We start from the raw sequence: 7924 nt of genomic DNA, 5'->3' as shown, positions 1-7924 counted from the left end.
CCGCCGCCGCCGCCGTCGCCGCCGCCGCCCGAGAGCTGTTGCCGCCACAGGTACCGCTGCGCGCGTCCCCACAGCGTCCGCCCGCGGGCCCGGCTCGGGCCTCCCGCTGCGCGGCCCGGGGAGTTCCGGGATGGGGGCCGCCGGGGGCACTGGCGCGTCGGCGTGGGCGCTGTCCAGCAGCCGTGTGGGCCGGGCTGAGAGGCTGCAGCCAGAGAGGGGGCCGGGTTGCCGCGTCCCCAATCCCACCTTGGTCGCGCCCCCTTCCGGGCCAACCGCGCGGCCGCAGCCCTCCCCCTGGCCCCGGGGACCACTGGCCTGAGAGTGGGTCGCGCTGTTGCGCCCACTGGCCCTGCCGTCCCCTGGGAAGCTGCCGGTTCTAGAACCTGCTTTGGGGCTGTCTGGGTTTTCCGGAGTGCGGAGGAGAGCACGCTGTCCGCACCTGCCTCTTTTGCAAGATCTGATTGAGAGGCAACGCGTAGTTTCTTTGCTGGGTTTTGCTTGGTTTCTAGTTTTCTCTTTCGCTCAGACCTAAACATTGCTCACTGATGTTGCCTCTGTTTATTCTGGATGGTTTATTACCTCCGTTCATCATGCAGGATCCTAACGTCAGAATAGCATTAGCTGCAGGAGCCAGGGATCCAGACTGTTTGAGCCGTAGGTAGTTGTACAGGTGGAAATGCTCGTGGCCTAGGGGAGCAGTGAGTCCCCTCCTGGCAGGAGTTTGCCCTGTTTCGTGTCACTTTCTGCCCCACCTTCTGTGGTGACAGAGCTGGGTGACTAAACTCCTTCTGGGGATTTTGTAATAATTTTTGTGAAGAGGACATAGTAAAGGTTTCTTTAATGATACTAGCTTTGAGTGTGTTTCTGACCAAACGTTTGTGAAGTTTGGTTATGCAGTGTCCTTATTGCTGTGCTGCCATCTCAGGGTATCGTGCTAAAGACTGAAGCTTTTTTAAGGGAGTCAGGGTCAAGGGTGTCTGAGAGTATTTCAGGTGTTCCTCTAATTGATGACCTATATCTTTTTAATGTATGTTGATAGAATTTAGGTTTTAGGTGTTTTACACATTTGCAGCATTCCCCGGGGCACACGATGTAAAAAACACAAAATATGTATAAATATATCTCCACACTCATTCTTTTGGTGATTTATTGAAATTGAAAGAATTACTTCTCATTTATTATGGACGCGTCTGGTGTTTGAGAGCTCTCTTTTCTTTTGCTATTGTGGCAAAAACAGCACCTCTCCAGAGGTCTCCATGTGCTTTATAATCACTGGTTTAGGTCCCCCTCTCCCATCATCTAGATTAGTTTACTGTCGGGAGGCGGGTATAAAAAGTCTACTACTCCCAGTTTATGCATAGAAAATGGAGGCCTAAAGATTGTGAATGGCTTGAGGTCATATATGAACAAGTAAACTGTCCAGTTGGGAAATGAACCATACCTGTGGGATTCAGTACACATGCATTTATTAACATTTGGTGGTAGACTTTAGGGGATGCTTACTGTCTTAGTGTATACATGAATGTGTCCTAAGGACCCTGGAATGACACTTAGGTTTATGTGTTATTTGCTTACCCTCACCATCGGTGGCCATTTGGTGGCCACCAGTGTTAGTTTTACTGGCTCTGATAGGTACTTCATGCACAGTTTGTGTCATCGCTCCCATTAAACAGATGAGAAGACTCCCCCTCATAGAGAAACTGGGTTGCTAGTGTCACCCAGCTTGGCATTGGGGATCAGGCCTTCAAACCAGGTCTGCCGAACTGCACCACCTACCTGCCTCCACTGTAATTTGCTCCTTTCCTGAGTTGGCCACTGAAGCAAAGTCCAGGTGACTTCTTTTGCCGCCTGAAATAATAATTCTGGGTAAAATATTTATCCAGCACTTGGGCTGTCTAGATTTTGTGCTAGATGCTCTTATAACAGCTTATCTCACTTAATCTTCATAATCAGGGGCGATGACACTGTTATCACCCCCTTAACTGATTAGTTTTAGAGATGTTATCTGACTGGCTCTGGGTCACCTAGTGAGTTAGAAGCTGAGGCCAGGTGGAAACCCAGGTTTGTCTGAAAACAGAGTCCATGCTTTTATGCTGTTCTTGGACCTGCTGGCCTCACAGTCTTCTCCACTGCCTACCAAGTGAAAGGTAGCAGAGGAGGGTGTTAGGGGTGAAGGGAGGAACCCAGTGTCACAGACTTGAGTGAGTGATGGCGGAACTCCGCAGGAAGGAGACATTCATTTGATCACTGTGTTTGACAGCTTCCCCTTGAGTGGGCAGGGGCACTGCCTGAGAATGTTTGCAGGGTTGCTGGACCATGCAGCTTTGCAGTAGAGTCCAAAGAGGTGTGTGTGTGTGTGTAAGCACCAAGGGTGCACATGGGTCTCAGGAAAAAAAATTAAAACGAATCTTTGTATTTATTTCAGCCTTAATTTTTATTTTGTATTTTATAATGTATACTCTGTTATCACAGTAGTACATATATATAATTTATGTATAAGTACATATATTGGGGATATGTACTTGAATTTTTGCTGTTGGGGATTCATAATCAAAAATGTTAAGAAACCACTGGTTTATTTGATATTTAGCATTTTCTGAATTCATAAAATATGTGAAGTGTTATTTGTCCCATTTGTTCCTAAGTTGGAAGTCTAGTGAAGTTCAGTGTAATTCCACATAATCAGAGAAAGGGTATTTCATATTAATAACCAATTATAAATTATTTTAGAAATTGCAGTCCGAGTGTGAAAGAGGATCTGGTATTTCAATAGTCTTTATGTCTCAAATATAGTACCGCTCTTAAGTTTGACACTATAGTGACTGATAAAGCCCTTCAGAAGTTAAAATTTGGGGGAATTCTCTGGCGTTCCAGTGGTTAGGACTCTGCACTTTCACTGCTGAGGGCCTCGGTTCAATCCCTGGTCAGGAAACTAAGGTCCCACAAGCCATGCAGTGTGGCCAAAAAAAAAAGAAGAAGGGCTTCCCTGGTGGCGCAGTGGTTGAGAGTCTGCCTGCGGATGCAGGGGACGCGGGTTCGTGCCCCGGTCCGGGAGGATCCCACATGCCGCAGAGCCGCTGGGCCCGTGAGCCATGGCCGCTGAGCCTGCGCGTCCGGAGCCTGTGCTCCGCGACGGGAGAGGCCACGACAGTGAGAGGCCCGTGTATCGCAAAAAAAAAAAAGAAAAAAAGAAGAAGAAGTTGTTAAAATTTTGTTGTTGAACCTTTTCTATTTTAAACATGTTAATTCAGTCTGAAGCCAGAGAGACTAAACTATTCAGTTTACGCAAATATGGCAGTTGTAATAGTCGTATTTGCACCATTTCCCAACCTTAGAGTATTTTCAAATCATCTAAATATTGAAATTCCAAATACATTGATTCCTTATCCCTTTTTACAAACTGGATTCTTCAGTTCATTCAACTGCAATGGTTAGTACATTATTTCAAAATGAGCAGTTCCAGAATTATACCTAATTAAAAAATATCTTTGTCATCTTCCAGCTTATCATTTCACAATTGAATAAATTAGTGTTTGTTCAGGAGCTTAGGTTAAAATAACAGAATGGGTTTTGAGCAAGAAATATATTTTCCTAATTATATAAGCTGTTTTTATCCAGATGAGTTATCATTACATCGTAACTATGTTCTCAAACATTAGTGTGAATTAAAATTACCTGGAGGGATTGTTTTAACCCCACCTCCAGAATCCGTAGGTGAGAGGTAGGCCCTGGAATTTGAATTTCAAACAAGTTACCAGGTGCTGCTACTGTTTGGCCTAGGGAACCACACTTTGAGAGCCATGGCTCTAAAACCAGAGCACAATGTCAGTGCTTTCATGTTTCAGTCTGAATCTCATCAGCATCAGTCTTTTTTTAAAAAAAATTTATTTATTTATTTGGCTGCTTCGGGTCTTAGTTGCAGCACGTGGGATCTTCATTGTGGCATACAGGATCTTTTTAGTTGCGGCATGCGGAATCTTTTCTTTTCAATTGTGGCATGCGGGATATTTAGTTGCAGCATGTGGGATCTAGTTCCCTGACCAGGGATCGAACTCGGGCTCCCTGCATTGGGAATGCAGAATCTTAGCCACTGGACCACCAGGGAAGTCCCCAGCATCAGTTAGTCTTATAGTATAGTTTTACCAAGTACGGTTGGTCCCTGAATTAATGATGATTCAACTTACAGTTTTTCCACGATGTGATGGTGCCAGAGCAATCATGCATTCGGTAGAAACCATACTTCAAATTTTGAATTTTGATTTTTTCTGGGGTAGTGATACGCAGTACATGCTCTTTCTCGTGATGCTGGACAGCAGCATCGAGCCGCAGCTCCCAGTCAGATCTGCAGTCATGGGTAAACAACTGATACACTTACAGCCATTCTGTACTCAAATCATTCAGTTTTTCATTTTCAGTACGTTATTCAAGAAGTTACATGAGATATTCAACACTTTATTATAAAATGGGCTTTGTGTTAGATGCTTTTGTCCAACTGTAGACTAATGTAAGTAATCTGAGCACATCTAAGGTAGGCTAGGCTAAGCTATGATGTTCAGCAGCCTAGGTGTATTAAATACATTTTTGACTTACAATATTTTCAACTTAGGATGGGTTTATTAGTATGTAACTCCATTGTAAATCGAGGAAGATCTGTACATAACTGGTTCTTGTTTTTAGTCAATTTCATTTTTATTTTTAGATGATGTCATAATTAAGGTTGTATTCTCAGTTATAGTGCTATTTCTGTTTTCCCTGAAGTTTTAAGGTTCTTGAGGAATTAGAGTTTTTTTTTTAATTCGAGTCACCCAGGTTGAATAAAAATTAATAGACGCGCACTCAAGCGCACACACATGCACACGCACACATTTCAATTGTCTGTAATCCCAGTGGTAACCACTAGCAGGCTTCTTCTCAGGCTTCTTTCCCGCTCATTCTCTTGTTCTCGCTTTGTATAATGAGATCATACTGTTTTGTATCCATTTTCTGTTATTGTGTGAACATTTTTTCATGTATAAAACTATTCTGGAACATTTTTGGATTTTTAAAAACATGAGCTCTCATTTATTTTTTTTAAAAAATATATTTATTTATTTATTTGGCTGCTCCTGGTCTTAGTTGTGGCATGCGGGATCTTTAGTTGAGGCACACAGTATCTAGTTCCCTGACCAAGGATTGAATCTGGGTCCCCTGCATTGGGAGCGCAGAGTCTTAACCGCTGGACCACCAGGGAAGTCCTCTCTCATTTATGTTTTCCAATGACTTTCTCTTTGAGCAGCCTTGCTCACAGTTTGGCTGTGGGCTTCGTTTGCACCTTTCAGAAGACTGCATTGTCACTCAGGAAGTCTTCAATCATGGTTTCTCTCCTCTTCAACAATCTTCAGTAGCTCCCCACTCTCGTGATCTGCCCCAAGCTGGCCTACCCACTCCTTCCCTCTACCAGCCTGTATTTATGCCACCTTATCTCCATGGGGTGATTAGTTACCTTCTTTCAGGTATGAGCCATGGTTCGGTTTGACATTCATTCTTGGTTGTCACCCCAGCGACAGTGACTGTTAGAAACATCAAGACCTGCCTTCCTTCAGCAGGCAACAGAGAACATTGCATCTCATATTCTTTTTTTTTTTTTTTTTTTTTTTTTTTTGCGGTACGCGGGCCTCTCACTGCTGTGGCCTCTACCGCTGTGGAGCACAGGCTCCGGACACGCAGGCTCAGCAGCCATGGCTCACAGGCCCAGCCGCTCCGCGGCATGTGGGATCTTCCCGGACTGGGGCACGAACCCGTGTCCCCTGCATCGGCAGGCGGACTCTCAACCACTGCGCCACCAGGGAAGCCCCTGCATCTCATATTCTTGTCAGGGAGGATAATCTTGAATTCTTCACCTCCCAAAAGCTGTCCTGAGCTCAACTGTGGTAAAGGACATCCATGGAATTGTGCTGGAACATGCTTCAGTGTACCTGTTCTAGGCAGTGTTTTGTCTTTGGATGAAACTGGATCATTAGGAAGCAGCATATTTCTGGCCTCCTTCCAGTTGTTTTGTTTTTGTTTTAACTAAACTCACTTTGCATGGCCCCATCAGCTTGCGTTGAGATCTATATTAGAAGTCCCCAAGAAAATCTGGAGGCAGTTAGAAATTTCCTTCAGGTCCAGTGCCTGGAATGCTCGTGCCTCTTCTGAACCATTGGGCCATTGGTTTGATTAAACCATACTGTGAACTGTGTCAAAATGGTTCCCTCTTTGCCTTGGCTCCTAGGGAGCTCAGAGTCTCTTTTATATTCAGAGTCCTCTGGCTTGTGCTTTCTGTATTAACCTTACTTCTGGCATATAGCTTTTTTTTTTTTTTTTTACAGCTAGATGTTTTGCTGTTTCTCTCAAATTTTACCATAAAATATATAACACATTTCATCTCTATTCTAAACATTACTGTGATTATATTTTTGTAGCCAAATTTATGTTCTCATCTATTTCCTCTCATTTTTTTTGTACACTTGAATCCCTCTGAGCCCTGCTTTCCCCTGCCCCCTCCTATGTACTAATTCTTTTTTGTTGTTCCATTTTTTTTAAATTGTGGTAAATACACAACTTAGCATATTAACCATTTTTAAGCATACAGTTCAGTGGTATTAAAAGTACATTCATAATTTTTTTTGCAACATCAACACCATTCTCTCCATATCTCTTTTCATCTTGCAAAACTGAAACTCTGTACCCATTAAACAATAACTCCTCATTTCTCCTCTCCCAAGTCCCTGGCAGTCACCATCCTACTTTCTGTGATTTTGACTACTCTAAGTATATCATATAAGTGGACTTATACAGTATTAGTCTTTTTATGGCTGGCTTATTTCATTTAGCATAATATTCTCATGGTTCAAACATGTCGTAGCATGTATCAAAATTTCTTTCCTTTTTAAGGTTGAATAATATTCCGTGTATGTACCACGTTTTGTTTATCCATTTATCCGTTGACAGACATTTGAATTGTTTCCACCTTCTGGCTGTTGTGAATGATGCTGCTGTAAACATGGGTGTACACATATTTGTTCAAGTCCTTGTTTTCAGTTCTCTTGGGCCAGTATGGAAGTGGAATTGCTGGATGGTAATTCTATGATTAATTTTTTTGGAACCACCATACTGTTTTCCATGGAGGCTGTACCATTTTATATTCTTACCAGCAATGTACAAGGGTTCCAGTTTCTCCACATCCTTGCTTAACACTTGTTGTTTTCTCTTTTTTTAAGCTTTATTATTATTATTTTAAATTTATTTTATTTTTGGCTCCATTGGGTGTTCATTCCTGTATGCGGGATTTCTCTAGTTGTGGCGAGCAGGAGCTATTCTTCGTTGCGGTGCATGTGCTTCTCATTGTGGTGGCTTCTTGTTGCACAGCACGGGCTCTAGGGCACGTGGGCTTCAGTAGTTGTGGCATGCGGGCTCAGTAGTTGTGGCTTGCGGGCTCTAGAACGCAGGCTCAGTAGTTGTGGTGCACAGGCTTAGTTATTCCGCGGCATATGGGATCTTCCTGGACCAGGGATCGAAGCCGTGTCCTCTGCATTGGCAGGCAGATTCTTAACCACTGTACCACCAGGGAAGTCCCGTTTTCTGTTTTTTTTGTTTTGTTTTGTTTTGTTTTTGGTGGTACGCGGGCCCCTCACTGTTGTGGCCTCTCCCGTTGCGGAGCACAGGCTCCGGACGCGCAGGCTCAGCAGCCATGGCTCACGGGCCCAGCCGCTCTGCGGCATGTGGGATCTTCCTGGACCGGAGCACGAACCCGTGTCCCCTGCATCGGCAGGCGGACTCTCAACCACTGCACCACCAGGGAAGCCCTCTCCTTGTAGTTTTTTTGTTTTTTTGCTAAGAAGTTTTTAAAAGATCACTTAAAATCAACACAGAAAGTGGTTACATAGTACAGATCTCAACTATTCGC

At 43.9% G+C, this 7924-nt stretch overlaps 1 protein-coding gene across 3 annotated transcripts in view; it reads left to right on the top strand.

The window, feature by feature from the left end:
- The first annotated feature begins 10 nt into the window (after positions 1–10).
- SCAP (SREBF chaperone) overlaps positions 11–7924 on the top strand; it is an 88361-nt gene continuing 80447 nt past the window's right edge. For all 3 annotated transcript variants that reach the window (XR_003796614.1, XM_029242134.1, XM_029242133.1), the window contains exon 1: positions 11–50. The gene's annotated coding sequence lies outside the window, so the exon portion shown is untranslated. The remainder of the gene's footprint in view (positions 51–7924) is intronic.

Source organism: Monodon monoceros, unplaced genomic scaffold (assembly GCF_005190385.1).
Source record: "Monodon monoceros isolate NGI ecotype Baffin Bay Population unplaced genomic scaffold, NGI_Narwhal_1 Super_Scaffold_3, whole genome shotgun sequence".
NCBI lineage: Eukaryota > Metazoa > Chordata > Mammalia > Artiodactyla > Monodontidae > Monodon > Monodon monoceros.
Note: the sequence above shows the minus strand (reverse complement) of the source record. Positions and strands in the feature narration are given on the sequence as shown.